Here is an 18,753-nt window from a genome sequence, read left to right as displayed (position 1 = left end):
TATTGTGTTTTCATCAAAGACTTATTTGTTAAAGAGTTATTGATCAACCATGCTTTGAAAACCATTTTGTAATACTTGCGAGACTTCCATCAATGATGTACTTGGAAGGATGGCGGTGAACTGATTTTGAAGTTTTGTGTTGTTCTCAAAATCTGATTTCCCTTAAGATCCTTATAATAATATGATAAATTATATTTGTAGAAGAGAGATCACAGAGAAGGAAACTTTTAGAACAACATATGACAAGGTTTGATTAACCTTCTACACTTTGAACTTGTCCAAAGTTCAGGTGGGTATACCCTTTTGTGAACTAAATTCACACTTTTAAAAGACAAATCCATAGTAAACTAGTCTGAAAACTAGTGGATCTTATCACCTTAAAACCTACTGAAATAAAGAAATAAAACTTGTACTCATATTCAGTATTGACCTACAAGATATGTAGAAAGACAACCATAATAGATACCAGTGCCTTATCCAGGCCACAGTGTCATCTAAGTTCAAACAATACTCCCACAATCAAACATCTTCACACATCCTGTCAGCTTGGCTTCTATAGATCCCCACATATGCCTGACATACATAAGAATTTATTCAAACCAAACTAAACTGCATTTATAAAATTCAAAGTATCCCACAAAGAATTTACTGATAGAAATGATTCCCGCGTATTTAATTCCCCTCCTAAAGAGAAAAGCTAAGAAGCACATCTACTTGGAATTACCTTACAACCCATATTCAAAAGGAATAACCCTAGATTACTTAGAATGAAATAGTAAATATTTGCAAAAATACTTGAAGACAACACAAAGTTTTAGCTCAAAACCGATGGTCTACATATTGATATTATTTCAAAGAGTATTACAGAAACTTTTGAATATTCTCCATTAACTTTTGAATATTCCTTGTGGTCCCCTTTCATGGGTCCTGGTATACATTTATATAATCATGGATGCATAAAAGCTTCAGACCTTCTTTTCAAAAAAGTTTGTTACAAAAAACTCCTTCACTCAAGAAGCAGTTACATGTCCTTTTCTGCTTCAATGACTTCTTCAGTTGGTGGCTCTTTTGCAATATCCTCTGACCATTCAGGAGTGCCTTCTAACTATTTTGGAACATGCTCCAACTATTGTGGAGCATCTTCTTCTTGAATCTCCATGTCAGCTACCGCATACTTTTGGGACCATCCTTGGAAAACATCATCAGTAGGCCATGAGTGGCCAATAATTGTTTTATTCAACTTTAACAACTTTTTCTAGGTGTTCCTCACTTTTCTTACCTCTGAATCCAAAAACCCATAATGAGATTTGATCTTCACTATTTCCTCAATTGTTTTAACAAAAAAAGAGGTGTCATCTTTATTGATTATCTCATTTACCCTTAGGGATAAATTAGCCCCTAACTCATCTAACCATGCCTGTTTATCCTTTATCTAATTCTGGTTGACAAAACCTCCAGGAAACAATGCAAATTTATGCTCAGTATATTCTTTCTTATACAAATTAGCTTTTCTTTCCACATTAGCTCTGCCTTAAGCCAACTTTGTTAATCCTTTTTCCAAGTTACATGTAGACTTGATAATGACATCAACTTCTACCTCATCATATGATGCACACATCAGTTCTAAGTCCACTTCCCGGGGCAACCATTTATTCATAATAGGCTCTAAAATAGCCTTATCTTCATTCAACTCACTAAGAGTGTCCAAAATTATTTTCATGTTGATATATACTATAGGAGCATCAATAGTGTTAGTAAAACTTGAAATTGTTGTCTTTATCTTCTCCTCATACTTGTTTGCAAATAAGGCTTGGGCCTGTTGCAACTTTTCCATTTCATGTTGATAAGTCTCTATTGGTTGGAAACCAGAAGGCATAGGAGAAGGAGGGAATTCTATAATTGGACTAGTAGGTGGGGGTCTTGTCGAAGAAGAAGTGATCATCAATGTTAAAGACTCACCTTGATGATGTTGACCTGCCAATTGGCTCTGGAGCTTAGTGATGATGTTGTCCCTATTGGCTATTCCTTCCTTAGCCTCATTATAAGCTTTTAAAATAGTTTCCAACTTCAATTGAAGAGTAGCCTTTTCTTGGGCTTCTTTCTCTGCTATGGCCACATTAAACTTTGCAGTTTCTAGAACAGTACTAGTTGCTTCCACCACTCCTGTGTCTTGAACCCTCTTAACGATCATTCCTCCAAAGAGGCTAGAATCTGAGGCATTTTTATTCCTCCTGTTCTCATCTTTCTTTAATGACCATAAGACAAGAGCATCATTATCCTTGTTAAAGGTCACATCTTCCATTGGCTTTGTTTCCTTTCTTACTGCATCAAGGATCAATGCTTCAGCTATGTCCCATTCAGGGAGAATTAACACACCAGCTTTATCCAACATATCTCTCCCTTTCCCAGGGGTGATTGATTTGAACTCCTCCATCATTTCTTTCTTAACCTCTTCTTCTACTTGGGCTGCATCTTTGAGAGGTTACTCCTTTACCCTTTTCTCACATCTGGTCTTGAATTGATCAATGTTCTATTTCAAAAGAAACTATAGAAAAGCTCTTGATGTGACGAAAGTTGATGTCAGCTAGGAATTCTTCACTAGCTTGCTTAACAGTAGGATCCAATTCTTGGCCCTTTAACTCACCATCAGTTAAATCCATTTTAGCATTTGGTGGTTCTTCAGGCATCCCCTCTTGGGTCTCCTCATAGGTATAGGCAATCTCACCCAAACTCCCTAACTGCATTAGTTGTTCAGCCACAACTTGCTCGTCTCCAATGTGGATAGGAGACTGAGATGAGGAATATTGAGGCTCATCAGTTTCAATTTCTTTTCCCACTCTTTGCCTCTTAGGGGAATCTTGAATGTCTACAACATCTTCAATTTTCCTTTTTCCTTTTGAGGTGCAAGGCTCACCTGTCACTGGCATCATTACAGTGTACCTTGGCCTCTTATGCATCGTATAGTCACCTGGTGGGATTGCTTTAGCAAAAGTAGGCTTGGCCAAGACCATCTTAACCTTATTAGGATTGTTTTGCATTATGGCCTCCCTCTTTTCTTTCAGGGTTTGCATGAGGTCTTCAAAATAAAGAATCAGGAACTTTATTTTCTCCTCAAATGGGGTGAAGCTAGACAAAGGGTCATAACTAGTGTCAAACTGATGAATAAAATCAAGGGCTTTCTTATATGCCACCCACTTCTCCTTCCTTAGTTTCTGCTCATCTAAGCTGAACTCATTCCTAATCAAATCCTCTGGAAACTGAAATTGATGAGGCCTACCTCTACATACTACTCTTTTCTTGAACATGCCATTGAAGAAGTCCTCAGGGTCTGCACATCTTGACACTGCAGTTGATAGCCTATATGGCTTAAAGAATTCTTCAAAAAATCTCCATCCACCCTTAGTGATTACAAAGTGGTGGGCAATGGTAACAGTTGGGAAAATTGTCCCTTTACATCTGTTAGTCAATTCAGCTTCCCGTACCCCTCCAATTTGTCTTAACACTTCTACAATCCCTATTTTTAATGGGACTTGATAGGGTAGTAAATAGGGGGTGCCTCTAAATCCAAACACTCTAAAAATAGTAGACACAGGGTACAAATAGATGTCTCCCCAATTGTGAGCAATCTTGATATCCTCTACAAACTCCTTAGGTCTGATAAACTCCAAAAGAGCCTTAGGGATTCTAGGGTTTTCTCTGCACAAGAGGATTCTGATTTTAGATGCAAAGCATCTATCAAACTTCAAGTAACTTTCATCCTCCCTATCCCATGATAAAATAGTACTCCATAATTGCACTGGCATCTCCTCTTTATCCTTGACCTTGACCAGGTCCATCTCCTTTGCAAAGTAATCAACACCCTTAAACAGGAGCATATGCATTAACATAGAATACCATCCAAATGGATTGTTAACCTTACCACTCTTGATTCCTACTAACCCTTTATGAATGACATCAGCAAGGTATGAAGCATAATCAAATGTAATGGCCAAGGACGGATTCAAAATTTGGGCAATCATCAGCATATAATGAGTTGGCGTATTCTTTTCAACATCTTCCCCAAAGATCTAGTATAGGGCCCAATACATACCGTTATCTCTCAGGGTAAATAGATTGAGGGAGAATGGTTCCATTCTGCTGGGGCCTACAACTGTTAACCCCCCTATCTTTACAAAGAACTCTCTCAATGGGCCACTCCTAAGATGATCCCTCTGTGTGTTATAAACCTGGGCTAATAATTCAAAGTCAATAGGCTCTAACAAATTGGAGGATTCACTGAGTTTAAAAACTTTTTTGAATTCATCTTCATTGATTTCAATTAGGACCGATCCCTTTATGTTCCTGATGCATCTTGCCACAGAGTCATAATTTTGTGCAATCAAGGTTAACAGGTCTATATTCATAAAAACACCTAGAACCACAAGCTTTCCCACATCCTATTCCCATATGCTATTCACAGGAGTTGGGGAATTTCCCTGCCCAAACCCAAATTTGAAAAGTCCCAATCCTAACATTCCTATTTCAGGGTCTCTTAACCAATTACCCTTATCATACAGGCCATCTCCAATTTTCAGACGGGGGTGTTTGGGTACTAGCTCTTTGATCTTAGCCCTAGCATTGGTGGACATAGTTAGTTGTTCTAAAAGATCATCACATATGTTTTGTTCTTGGTAGTTCACTGTCCCGATTAATTCTCTTCTTGGTGCCATTCTATACAAGCAAATACACCACTAGCAACCAGCACAGACCTCTAACAAAGTAATTCACATGGTTCGAGAACAAACCAGAATTATCAAGAAAAGCACAAAAAAACCTGATTATCCACCTGAAGAAAATCGCTCTGCAACAAACTTTGATGGAACAATAATAGCAATTAAGTTGATGCGGACTCAAGAAGACAAGTTGGCATTTAAGTTTTAAGAATTAACTCTACATGCTTCAGCTTTCTTTTTGGAATTGAAGTCACCAAATCGAATTGAAAACTGGCTCCAACGGGTTATGATTCCTCTGAGTCTTGCCTCTGTTTCGCTATTTCGCAAAAAATAAAACCCGTGCTCTTTTCTTTGGCGAAGCAACACTGGCCATTGGATCACAAGAATCTGCATTGTCTTTATCTCCGCTTAATCTCTCTACTTAAGTTCTGGGCCCTACCTTCTTTTTGCCACTTCGCAATCCTTAACAATCAAGCACTTCTCCTTCGTGAAGCTGCACCAAGCGTTAGATCTAACTCAAGTCACCTGAACTTTAACTCCAACCGGGACCAACGATCTCTTTTACTAACCGCGCCTAACTTTGACGGCTAGCGGTTTTCGCCATTTCACTGAGGTTAATATGTGGGCATCTTCGGGCCACAAAAAAATGAGAATCGTTGGATCAATACTAAGATGAATGCCTTTTAAGGGGGGCCTACATCCGAAAACCACTTACCCCACCTTTTCATCTGTTAATAAACGCCACATGGCAATCGGCCATTAGCCATGGCAGCTCGCTTGGGTTCCACTCTGGATCTGCCACATGCCATCTTTCATTAATCCCACATAACCTCCGGTTACACCTGGGCGGGCCCTTAACAATCCTTTTAGAAACACGTGTCACTTGACATATCTCTATCGAGATCCACAAATGTAGCAACCTTTTTGCCATGTCACATCTACGTGTGACTTCCACCTGTCTTTCGCGACTTCGCGAACACTAATCATCATTCAGCTTGTGGCCATGAAATCACAAGAACTGTTGGATCAAGACAGATTCAACTGATCTTTAACTTTGTGCTTAGCTTGCCCTTTGGGCCCACCAACCCTTTTCGCAACTTCGCGATGAATATCTCGCTTGCATCTTATTTTCACGAAACTACGCAAACTGTCAAATCTCAGGAACTTGCTCATTGCTTGATCTGTTTTAAAACCAACAAACGTGGGTCCTCTGACTCATCTTTATCCATCTAGCATTTGGTCCATGACGTGTCACCTTCTTACTTGCCACTTTAAACCAGTTGGACTACTTACCTGGAATGCCATGTCATTTCGCTACTTCGTGAAAGATAACTTTCGAGCACCTTTAATCAACGAAACTGCGCTGGCCATTAGATGTCGGGAACTTGCGCATTTGTTAGGCTTCTTATAAAACTCCTTGCCCGGGCCCATTAACCTTTTGCTATTTCGTGTAGAGTAAACCACAAGCATCTCACGGTCGTGAAGCCACATGGACAGTTGATCTTTGCCTGACCTGATCACCTTTTGATCAAACAGAAATCTTCATTGCTAGGTCCCACCAAACCTTTTCACCACTTTGCAAAGGATAAAGTACGTTCAGTTTGACCTCACAAAGGCACATCGTCCATCCGATCATATGGGACTTGATTGGTATTTAGCTTTAGTTCTAACCTATGTGTCGGGTCCACCTTTTTGGCTTTCGCTACTTTGCAATAGATAAATTGTGAGCACCTTTTGGTCACGAAAATATGCGGACCATTAGATCAACAGAAAGCTGCGAGATTCTTACAAGGCCCAACGAACACTTTAGAAAAAGCAAACTTTAAAGCGAAAAAATAAAACACTGAAAGGATCGCCTAGGTAAATGACAAAGGGGGGGACACTTTTTATGACTTAAGACCCATTACTTAAGTGAATAAATTAATGCAGGATTAGAAGCCAAAGGGTTTTATCAGTCATTTGAGCAATTTTAAAACCCTAAACCCTTAACCTTTAAAGACTTAGAATGAATTTGAAGCAACCAAAAGCACACCTGACTCAAAATTTCAAAAAATTAGCCAATTATGGGAAAAGAAAACCCATTTCTTAAAAAGTGATAATAGTGGCTCTGATTGGGGATGGTTGATCGCAAGATCAACACAAGGACCTAGAAAACATTGGAGAAAAAAACCAAGAACAAGCCCAAAAACAAACAACTTGAAGCAAACTATATACAAACAGAGGACCAACTGTGCATGGACATCAAGAGAAATAATGTTTCAGGAATTGTCCATGCATTAGAAATTCCTGTACTTCATCATTCACATTTTTCATAAAATAAGAGTCCTTTCCATTTAAATCGCAGACTGCAAAAGGGCCAATCCATAATGACTCGAACTTTTTATGCTTTCCCTTGTCTTGTCCTCTTGCATTCCACTGAAGAACAACATCACCAATTTGAAACTTCCTCAATGATTTCCTTTTATCAAAAAGGTACTTAGACTGTAATTGGATCTTCAAGTTCCTCTTATGGGCTAATGACCTGATTTCTTCCACTTCGACCATTTGGATCATTCAGTCTTCCATAGGCTCTGACATTTCCATGCCTTCAGCTTGCAAAAACCTATACACTGGAAGAAGATTGTTTGCAAGCACTCTGGCTTGTGTACCATATACTAATTCAAATGGTGACATCCCAATAGCTTTCTTGATAGTGATTCTATCCGCCCACAAAGCTAATTTCAACTTCTGATCCCACGACCTCTTGTTTTCTTCTAATATTTTCTTGATAATGTTCAAGAGGCTTTTAATACTGGATTTTGCTTATCCATTCCCTTGAGGATGATAGGGCGAAGAGTAAGACATAAGTATCCCATGACTAGTACAAAAATTGACAAACTCTTCTGACCTGAAACTCATAGCATTATCCATTACCAATTTCATAGGAACCCCAAATCTAGTTATGATACAATCCATCAAGAAATCAATAACAATTTTACTTGTATCTCTTCTAGTGGGAATAGCTTCAATCCACTTTGTAAAATAATCGGTAGCTACTATAATCCACTTGTGACCTCTTCCTAATTTTTCAACAATCTCTCCAATAAAGTCTATCCCCCATTGGATAAAAGGTGCTTCCACTGTAACTGGATTCAAGGGCAAAGCTCCTTCATATTTTAGCTTGGATGAAAACCTTTGGCATGGGTCACATCTCCTGACATATTCATGAGTATCCTTGAATAGGGTAGGCCAATAATACCTGGCCTGAACTATTCTTCCAGCAGTTGTCTTAGCAGAGTAATGACCTCCGCATACTCCATCATGCATTTCAATCAGCATTTTCTTTGCTTGGAATTCATCTAAACACATCAGTAATCCTCCATCTCTATTTCTCCAAAACAAGTCACCTTGAATGAGAACATATTTTTGAGACTTCAATTTTAAGGTTCTTCTTTGGTTGTGTGTCATCCCTTCTGCAAATGTTGCATCCCTTAAAAAATGCACTATCTTTGAGTACCAAGGTTGCTTTTCAATACTAGTGACTAACATACTTTTGATTTCAACATTATTTATCTCAACATTCAGAAGATTAGATTCTGTCATAAGCTTGGCTAGACCCAAGCCTCTCACCAACTTAGTGATCTTTATTTCCAAGCCAAATTCTTGGATTCTTTTGATCCATCTACACCTTTTTCCTGTAACCTCAGATTGGGACAAAATATCCTTAACTGCAGCATGTGGGACATAAGCAGTGACTTTTGCATTCACAAGGTATGGCCTGAAAGCCTTAACAACTTTAACTAAAGGATAAGCCTATTTTTCCATTGTTTCATACCTTAATTCTGCTGCTTGCAAAGACTTGCTATAGAAAGCTATGGGATGTTCATATCCCTCATTATCCTTATGTAACAAAACTGCAGCTATTGTATGGTATGATGCAAAAGAGAAGAGAGAAAAGGGCTTACTGTAATCAGGAGATTTCAACACTGGTGCTTCCTGGATGGCCTTTTTAATCTCATCAAAAGCCCTTGATGCTTCTTGGTCCCAGCAAAATGTTGTATCCTTCTTGAGCAATTTTACAATGGGCTTCACTATCTCTACAAATTTGCAATGAATCTTCTAACAAAATTAACCATACCCAAAAAAGATTGGATACCTTTAACATTTTTTGGTGCAAGAACATTATTTATTGCCTCAATTCTTTCAGGGTCTATTCTTACCCCTTCCTTGGACACAATATACCCCAATAATTTTCCTTCAGTGACACCAAAATGACATTTCTTGGGATCTAATGACACACCAAATTCCAAAGCCTTATTGAATACCTTTTCTAAATGTCCACAATGGTCATCGGCTTGTTTGGAGAAACAAGTTAAATCATCTTGATAAACCACCATGATGATGTTGTTGAATTCTTTAAAGGCTACATCCATAGCTCTCTGAAATGTAGCTCTAGCATTTTTTTAATCCAAATGGCATTCTTACATAAACATATGTTCCCCATGGAGTAGCGAAGGCAGTTTTGAATTATTCAGATTCCTTTACCAACACTTGATTGTATCCTGAAAAACCATCCATCATGGACAAAAGATCATAACCAGTTACTCTCTGCAGCATGGCTTCCATATTGGGTGAAGAGTAGTTATCTTTTAGAGAGGCAACATTTAAACTTCTAAAATCCACACACAATCTAATGTCCCCATTTTTCTTTCTTACTGGGACCAAATTGGACACCCATGAAGAATGTCTTATAGGTTTGATAATCCCCCCTTCTCTTAACTTAGTCAAGTTTTGTTGCATCTTGGTTTCTAACAAGGGGTTAATAGGTCTCTACTTTTGTCTGAAAGGCTTAGCATCTAGAAGTAAAGGGACTTCATGCTGAAACAAGTCTTGTCTATACGCCTTTAGGTCTTCATAAGACCAAGCAAAAATATGTTTGTATCTCTTCAATAAATTAATAAGATTAGTTCTGACATGAGGGGGTAATTTCTTTCCAATGTATACTAACTTAGGGGATGATTTTGTCCCCAGGTTCACCTCCTCCAATTCTTCTAGCTTGGTGGTAGACTGCTGATGTAAATGACTATCATTGTAGCTGAACATACTCTCTAGCTCTACCAACCCTTTAGGTATCTCATTTGTTTCCAATTGGACCAAGTCATTTCCGAATACTGTTTCCTTGTTGTCAACCACTTCCACCAATGCATTGTAATCAATCTTTTGTCCATCATAATCATCAACACATTGAATGAACCTAAGAATATCTTCATCATTGGCAAAGACTTGCCAATTATACACATTATTAGGGATGGTAGGCCTAGACTTTATTTCCACAGTGGATATGCCAATTAGTGTTGCATCATCATCTTTCAATGCAACATGAGCTAAAAAATCTGCCATGATATTCTTTGATCTCTCTATCCAATTAATAGAAAATGCACTAAAATGCTCAATGACATCCCAAACTGCATGTATATATCTCTTTAATCTATCATTTTTGGATGCATATTTGGATTTTACCTGAGAGACAACCAATTCTGAATCTCCTCAAACTTTCAACAATTGTATCACATGCCTCTTTTCAACTTCAAGCCCAAACAATAGAGCTTCATATTCTATAGTATTGTTTGTGAACTGAAAGGCTAATAGAAAAGAATATTTAAAAGTTATACCAGATGGGGATACAAAAAGGACTCCTACTCCAGACCCTTCTTTGGAGCAAGCTCCATCAAAACACATCTGCCATAAACTATGTTGTTGTGATTCTAATTCGGTCACAATGGGGTCAGTATTCTTCAATTGGGGCAAAATTGGTTGCACTCTAAAATTATCAAGATCAACATCTATCATACAATTGAGCATGTTAGGATCCACCTTTTCAATTACTCTAGGAGCACATGGTTCTTTGTACAACTTGACCTGATTCCCATTGATTGGGATGGTGGCATAAGATAAATCTAATTGGACATTTCCTCCTACTGCTGCTGCCCACTGCTTGGATAACAGCATGTCATAATGGGGCTTAGTGTCAGTAATAATAACATCCATTTTGTAAGTTGCCTCAGGAAATGCTACTATCTTCACTTCAACCTCTCTCATTGTACCTATCACCGGTACTTCTCTGTTATCCATAGCATAGCATTTTCCATATACAGTAGTTACTGACAGTCCTAGTTCTTTCATAACACCATAAGGCATTACATTAGCAGTTGCCCCTGAGTCTATCATACAGTTTTTTATCAGCCGGTTATTCACTAACAAAGTAACATAAAAATGATCTACCTATGAAGGCTCTTGAGTAATAGTGGTTCCTGTAGACACCTAAAAATGTCTCATTGATCATGTACTAATTATTCATCTAATTGATTAAATAATCTTTATTATTTAATTAAGTCAATTAAACTTATTCTTCTAAATTCTTCTAATTTCATATTTCCTCATCATCTTATTAATTATTCTATTTCCTATTCTATCATCATTTAATCATTGTCTAAATATTAATTAAATATTTATTATTTAATTAATTGTAATTTAATCCTTTAAATTAAATAATCTTTATTATTTAATTAAATTCCATTTCTAAATAATTAAATAGTTTCTTTAAATTATTTAATTAGCTAATTAATTCTTCCATTTCCAAATCCCCAAATTCTAATTTCATTTAATTTCATATTCTTCTAATTTCTTCCAAATTCAAATACATGTGCATGATTTCAAAAACCAAATTGAAAATCAAAGTTAAGTTCTAAATTTATTCAAATGCTAAATTGAATTAATAAATTCAATTATTTGAATAATATCTCATGCAAGGATTAAATTAATAATTTAAATCTAAATGCAAGTACATGCTAAATTAATTAATTAAATCATTTATCTCTCCAACTTCTATTTCCATCCTTCAGTTAGCTTTTTCTAAATTTAGCTCTCTATGTCATCCTCTTTATTTCCTCCAATCATTCTTTTTCTTCCTTCAGTTAACTCTTTCATTAATCAGTTGACTCAGTTAATCTATTCAATCTATTGAGTTTCACTCCTACAATCAGCAGTTCATCTATCAACTTGCATTTGAGCTCACCCGAGTTCACACCTCTTGATCATTTTGTTCCACCTTTCAATCAATCCTCTCCAATTTTCTATAAATTAAGCATCCAATCCTCCTCAATCTTTACTTTGAATCACAAACTTCGAATCTTTGTGCCACTTGTAGGTTACCAGCGTGATATCTGAGAGCCATCATACCACAAAGAGAAGAAGAGCAATGGAAGCAATATGCACATCTTGGGAATAGGGAGTTTTATTTGAATTGATTTCATTCTTAATTCCTGTTTTGCTTGATGATTGCATTATTTCATTGTCTAGTTTGTTAGGTTTGTTAATTAGATAGGGATTGATGATTTCCCTAGTGTTTCTAATTGATATCTTTAAGATGAATTCTAGCATGCTTTACATTTTGGTGAACCCGACGTGAGCTAACAACAATTTAACCTTTTTTCTGTGTTATGTTTGATTTTTGCAGATTGCGTGGATTTTTTATTTTTTTCAGGTTGCATGAATTTCGAGAAAGGATTTTTCATCACGCAATTGAGCTTACTTCATCATGCAATCGCATAGACATAATCATGCATTCGACCCTTTGTGGTCACGCATTCGTCTAGACAGGGTCACGCAATCGCCATGTCTTGATCACGCAATCGCCCTTTCTAGGTCACGCATCTGCAGGGTTAATCGTTGTTTTATTTTTCTTCTGTCTGTTATTAATTCTATATAATTCTATCTTAGATTTGGTTAATCAAGAATCAAAATTACTCTTTTATTTCAGGATTTGATTAACAAAAGTTTATGGCAAGAAAAGTTCAGTTCAAAATTTCAGGTGGGAGAAGGACGAAGCAACAAAGCAGGGAAGCTAAACGATATCAAAAATTTCTCCAAGTAGAAAAATTGATACAGGATTCGAAAGAACAACTGGCCTTAGATAGATATAATAGCCTTGTTCTTTCTTATATAGTTAAATATGATCTAATCAATATTGAATGGATGATGAGGGATTTGGCTAGGGCTTCACAATTGGTTTCGCAGGTTCCTGATCGGGTTTAGTTTTCTTGTTTTTCTTTTTCTAATTTTTGTTGTTGTTTGTATTCTATCACGCAATCAACCTGTTACTAATATGCATTTGCTTTGTCAGATTTACGCATTCTCTCTGTCAAATTCACGTATTCACTCAATAAGTATCATGCAATCGCTCAGGTAGTATTACGCAATTACCTCTGTCAAGTTCTCGGTTTCTATTTTCTGTTGGTTTATTTTGCTACTAATCTTCTGTTTACAGCCTGTGGCGGATTCGCAAAGAGGATTAGATTAGTAATTTTGCATGCACATCTCACAATAGTTAAAATTGACATGCATGGATAAATCTCACACTTCAATTTTTAGTGCTTAAAATCAACAACAGTTAAAATTGACATGCATGGATAAATCTCACACCTCAATTTTTGGTGCATAAAATCAACAACAGTTAAAATTGACATGCATGGATAATCTCACACTTCGTTGTTGGTGCTTAAAATGAACATGGGCTAAAATTGACATGCGTGTATCTCACACTTGGTTTTTGGTGCTTAAAAATCAAACAAATGGTTAAAATTGACATGTATGCCTTCATTCTTGGATTTGGTGTTTAAAATTGACATGCACATGCGGATCTAACACCTAGATTTGGGCTATAAAAAGAACATGAATCAGGCTGTGTTAGATTAAATCATTTTTCATTTTCTTAAGGGAAAAGAACTTTTCATTGTGTCTGGGGTGGACCTACTGTTGCACTAACTTCCTTTCTACCCACCATTGGGCCTATGGGAGAAAGAAGGAAGGTGACAACGACATCCAAATTTTCTTTTTGTTCTATGTAGTGAGGGGTATCTTTGACTAGGGATTTCATCACCCCATAGAGGTACTTCGAATTGGGATGCGTTGGGGATATCATCTCTCCTAGCATACTCTCGAGCGGGTTTTTCGAGCCGCTATATAAATATACTGGTCAGGTGGCTAGATTGTTGAGTGAATTCGACGTATGTGGGGGCCTTCCCTGCACCGATAAGCTCAATTAAAGTCTTAAGTGGCTTGCTCTGAGAATCCGTCGTTGGATCGGGACCCCTCGAAACCTAATACTAAGAACCAAATTAGTTGCCAAAAATCCTACATTTAGTGGTTCTGGGAGTGCAGATCGTACCCCATAGATACCCTTCAAGTACCTTACACTATGATACAAGAATCCCTTGGCTAAAAGATCTTCGGATCTTCGGGGTAAGAGAGACTGGCATGCCCAAGAAGTGTGTGTCGTGGAGTGGAGCCAGTGCTGCCAGACTCTCTATTTGTTCATTTTGTTTCGGTATTTTATTGTAAGGGCCTCACTGAATGGTGTCCAATATCCAGCCTAAGACTATTTTCCATGCTTTTTTATGTATCATTGTGATAGACCAGTATTGAGTCAATCCCTTGGGCCATTTCAGGCCCTATCCTATGTATCTCTGAATTTTTTGAGATTGTATGAAAATTGAGTCAGTCAGCTATACATACCTGCCAACCATTGTTCTCAGATTTGGAAAACTACAAAACATTGTCTTACACGCGAAATTACCAAAAACAAAGTCCATTTTGAAATTGATTCTCAAAAAACATCCTTACATACTTGTGATCTTAGGCATAGTCCCATTTTACGTCCTCATTATCGTCCTAAGTCTTTTGCATAGTCCCATTTTACGTCCTCATTATCATCCTAAGTCTTTTGCATAGTCCCATTTTATGTCCTCATTATCGTCCTAAGTCTTTTATATAGTCCCATTTTACGTCCTCATTATCATCCTAAGTTTTTTTGCATAGTCCCATGTTACGCCCTCATTATCGTCCTAAGTCTTTTGCATAAGTCCCATCTTTACGTCCTCATTATCGCCCTAAGTTTTTTGCATTATTGTCCTCATATACGTCTGCACCTAGACCTCATATATGTCTAAGTCCATTATCATTTGTAAGTCCATAGCATGTGCCTTCATGGGTCTCCCAGGTGATGGCTTGCTCCCCTTCGAGCAACCTAATCTAGTTCCAAACAGCGGTCAACGAGAAATCATTGATGGTCTAGCTAACTTAGCTTGGGATTTAAGAAGTGCACCCCAGTATATGGGAGTTATATACGAGATAGATAATGAGTCTAGGATTGCCCATAAGATTGATAGAGAGATTGAGGCCGAACAACTTCGTCAACAAATGGAAAGACTTGCATTAGAGAAAGCTAGAAAGGCTAAAAAGGTCTCACATCAAAATCCTCAATAGAGAGTCTAGTATAGTATTGCATACCTCATATTTACATCTACTGTCTAGTGCTAGGTCATCACCTTGCATAGAACCATCATCATATAGGACATTTTTAGATGCCCGTCACAAGGTCCCAGAAAGCAAAAGGAATAATGGACCCGAACAACACATAGTCTATAAACCCTACTTGGAACATGGACATGTCAACACTCAGGTACACAGACAATGTCCACCATAAACAAATTACAACAACATCTGACAAAGGAAGAAATTGAGTCCGCACAGCAAGACCTGCATGTCCTCATGATCCTAGATGCACTTATACATAGTGATAGGGACAAGTATCTTTCATTGTTAATACAAAATGGGGAAAAATTACCTGAGGATTTTGATGTCACAAAGATTTTACCACCAGGAAAAACTTTAGGTCAAGATAACAATCAAACATTACCCTTGATGCAAATACAAGCAACAACCTCTATTCTTCCTCAAAAGGTACCTCTTCCAACAAATGTCAACACAAGTGCAAACTTTCAAACAAGCATGTCATCTTCAGTGATCAATGCTAGTATACCATCACAGAGCCTACCGATAATGTCAAGTATCTCAACACCTATTCAAATGCAAGTGACAAGTGTAAACCAACCTCCAATTTCCTATTCTATGGGATCCACATATGGTTATCAAAATCCAAACCCAGGTACTACCAATACAACAGGTACAAGTCAACCAAACATGGGTTCACATATCGCCTATTTTACAGTACCTACAGGAACACACAACACACAAAGTTATAATCTTGGTACATTCCAACAACCTCCTAGTTATGCAACCATGAATCCTTTTGTGGGACATACAAACACACAAGGTATACCTTTGACATCAACTGATATTTTGACACAACAAATATAGAGTTTACAACAACAGATGATGACCATGCAAACTGGTACTGACAAAAAGAGCTACACAATGCAGGACTTATGTCCTTATCCATTTGATCACATAGTATACATGCCACCTTTCCCACAACACTTTGAAACACCCAAATTTGCTAGATATCGAGGGAAGGGTGATCCTAGAGATCATATCAGAGAATTTTTTATGGCATGTATAGAAGTTGCCTCATAAGATACTTATCTAATGAGACTATTCCCTAAAAGTCTGGGAGGTCCAGCTTTAGAGTGGTTTTCACATCTACCACCAACCATCACGTCATGGGGAGAATTAGCTGAACAATTTATTGCAAACTTCTTGCACAACATTGACACCCCGGTTACTTTGATGGATTTATGTGCAGCTAAGAAATACGAGAATGAAACATTTGCATCCTTCATACAACGATGGAGGGCTCTCTACAAAAGATGCAAGACAATTATCCTAGAAACAGAGCAAGTGGATATGTTTACAGAAAACTTGATTCCAAAGATTAAGTATCCAATACAAATGCAGTGCCTTACCACATTCAAACAAATTACAGAAAAGGCTCTCAAATGTGAGAAGGGCTTGATAGAACAAGGTCTAATTAAGTATGGCAACACAAACAATAGTGACAAATCTAAGTTTTGGTCAAAAAACAAAAACGTGACCAATGATGGTGTTGTAGATGCTAGAACTATAAACAGAACCCAACCCATTTTATCATTTGGAATGAGTCAGTCAACATATCCACATACTGGGAATAACACCAATGTAAATGCTACACAAAATATGAACACAAGATACCCTACGGTAAACACTCCAAGAAGAAATTACACACCTTTAGGAGAACCTATTGAGTCGACGCTCAAAAAGTTAATACAGACAAACATGATCACTCTACCTGAGGTAAGAGTATATGAACCAGGTTTGTTCAAACCTACATGGTGGATTGACAATGATTTCTTGCGATTATCATAGGACTAAAGGCCACAAAAAGACAAGTTGCTACAAACTAAAAAACTTGGTCCAAGATATGATAGACCAAGGGGACATCACAATTGATACGAATAAGACCTCATCAAACACAAATCATATGATTTTTAAGGATCCGTTTGTTAAGCATGACAAGGGAAAAGCAACCACATCAGGTACCCAAGACAACATGGCTAACTACACGAAAGTCTCATACCACTACACTATTCATGCCATTAGTTCAGGAGATACGACAAACAAAGATTCACAAGAAACATCTGATTAGGAAGACCAATATCAAGACACTCATAAAGATGACAACCAAATTTTCATGATATCCGAAGGACCAAAGTATGATGAGGATACAATTTTTTATCTCCAAGGCTGGGGGCAGGATCAACCATCTCACTCAGATTGGTTTGAAGATGGACTCATTGAACATATTATGAATGTCAAACATACACATTGGGATTATGAAGAAGGATATAATATAAATCTAGATAAAACAGCTTATGATACCAATGATACAATTGCTACAATCACAATTACTCCCAGAGATAGAGACTATGCAGTCGTTACTCGAAGGTCAAAGGTAACCTTACAAGGGATACCACAAAATCATCTACCAACAGTAGGGACTTACAATGTAGTTGACCAGCTTAAGAAAACTCTGGCACAAATATCCTTATTCAAACTACTACGTATTTCACACAATCATAGAGCTATAATGAACAAAGCACTTCAATATTCGGTAGTGGACAGAGATATAGATGAATGTGCCTTCCAATCTATGGTAGGAAATCTGACACAAGGTACACATATTGCATTTATAGAACAAGATATTCCTAGTGATAAAATGCTTCATAATGACCCACTACATCTGGAAGCTTAAATTCACAAGAAAAGGATCAGAAGAGTACTTATAGATGGGGGAGCCAGTCTAAACATTTGTACATTAAAGCTAGTGAAAGCATTAGGATATTCTAAAATTCACATTGATTCCTCCAAAAGGATAAACATTAAGGCTTATGATGATGAAGAACATCCATCTAAAGGCATTGTAACATTACCTGTACAAGTAGGACCAATAACAACAAAGGTTTCTTTTCAAGTCTTGGATAGAGAGCTAGGATATAACATGTTATTGGGCTGCCCATGGATCCACACCATGCAAGAAATACCATCCACATTTCATCAGTGTGTCAAATTCCCATACAATGGTATCAAAATTACCATAAAGGGTGATCCAAATCTGTTCCAACATTGTAATTATCTAAAAGACAGTGTAGATAATCAAGTACCTATCAATGAGGCTACACCTCTCACTACACAGTTGGAAATGTTAAAGATCACAGAAACACAAAAAGATATGCCTACGACATCCTCCTTACAAATAAAAGATATGGGTTGTGGAGAGTACTCCATTGCAAACACTTCAAATGGGAAACATTTATCTCTTTCTCCTAAGTCCTTTGGGAAACCTCATACTACAGTACAAAAGAAAGACAAAGGAAAAGAAATTGTCAGATACTCAGACTCATGCTTTTTCATTAGATGGGGAGACTTAGAGGAAGAATCCTTGAATGAGGATGTTAACCATTGGATATATAGAGAAGAAGATCATATGACAACACCCATAATACATACAGATCAGTACGACAATGGATTCAAAATACTCCAAAGACATGGATATGATGGTACCACAGGCTTGGGGTTACAAAAACAAGGAAGACTAGAACCTGTTGTTCCTAATGATAATCTAGGAAATCAAGGATTGGGATACAAGCATGTACACCATATCACACAAGCTAGATAGTGTACCCTTGATATACTAAATTGACCAAGCAAACCATCAAAGTACATATTT

Source organism: Cryptomeria japonica, chromosome 9, assembly GCF_030272615.1.
Source record: "Cryptomeria japonica chromosome 9, Sugi_1.0, whole genome shotgun sequence".
Lineage (NCBI taxonomy): Eukaryota > Viridiplantae > Streptophyta > Pinopsida > Cupressales > Cupressaceae > Cryptomeria > Cryptomeria japonica.
The sequence above is the reverse complement of the archived record's forward strand: the minus strand, read 5'-3'. Positions refer to the sequence as shown.